Here is a 259-nt window from a genome sequence, read left to right as displayed (position 1 = left end):
CTTCGTCGTCTCTGAATACAACATCTACCTGGCTGTATTCAGCAAGTCTTTTTTTTTTCACACCATCCTCTTCATTTCTTCTATCAAAACTTTTGTCTTCTTTCCTTGCAAGAGACATCTTGTCTTCTTCCTTGCCTTCGTCTGTCTTCTTCTCATCCGGGGACGTGACGACTTCGTCTGCCTCCTCTCATCATCATCACCACGGGGACGTGGGGTGGGAGGGTGTACATACACCACAACATCATCTATCTTCTTCCTG

The sequence above is a fragment of the Cystoisospora suis genome (assembly GCF_002600585.1).
Source record: "Cystoisospora suis strain Wien I chromosome Unknown contig_10054, whole genome shotgun sequence".
Taxonomy (NCBI): Eukaryota; Apicomplexa; class Conoidasida; order Eucoccidiorida; family Sarcocystidae; genus Cystoisospora; species Cystoisospora suis.
The sequence above is the reverse complement of the archived record's forward strand: the minus strand, read 5'-3'. Positions refer to the sequence as shown.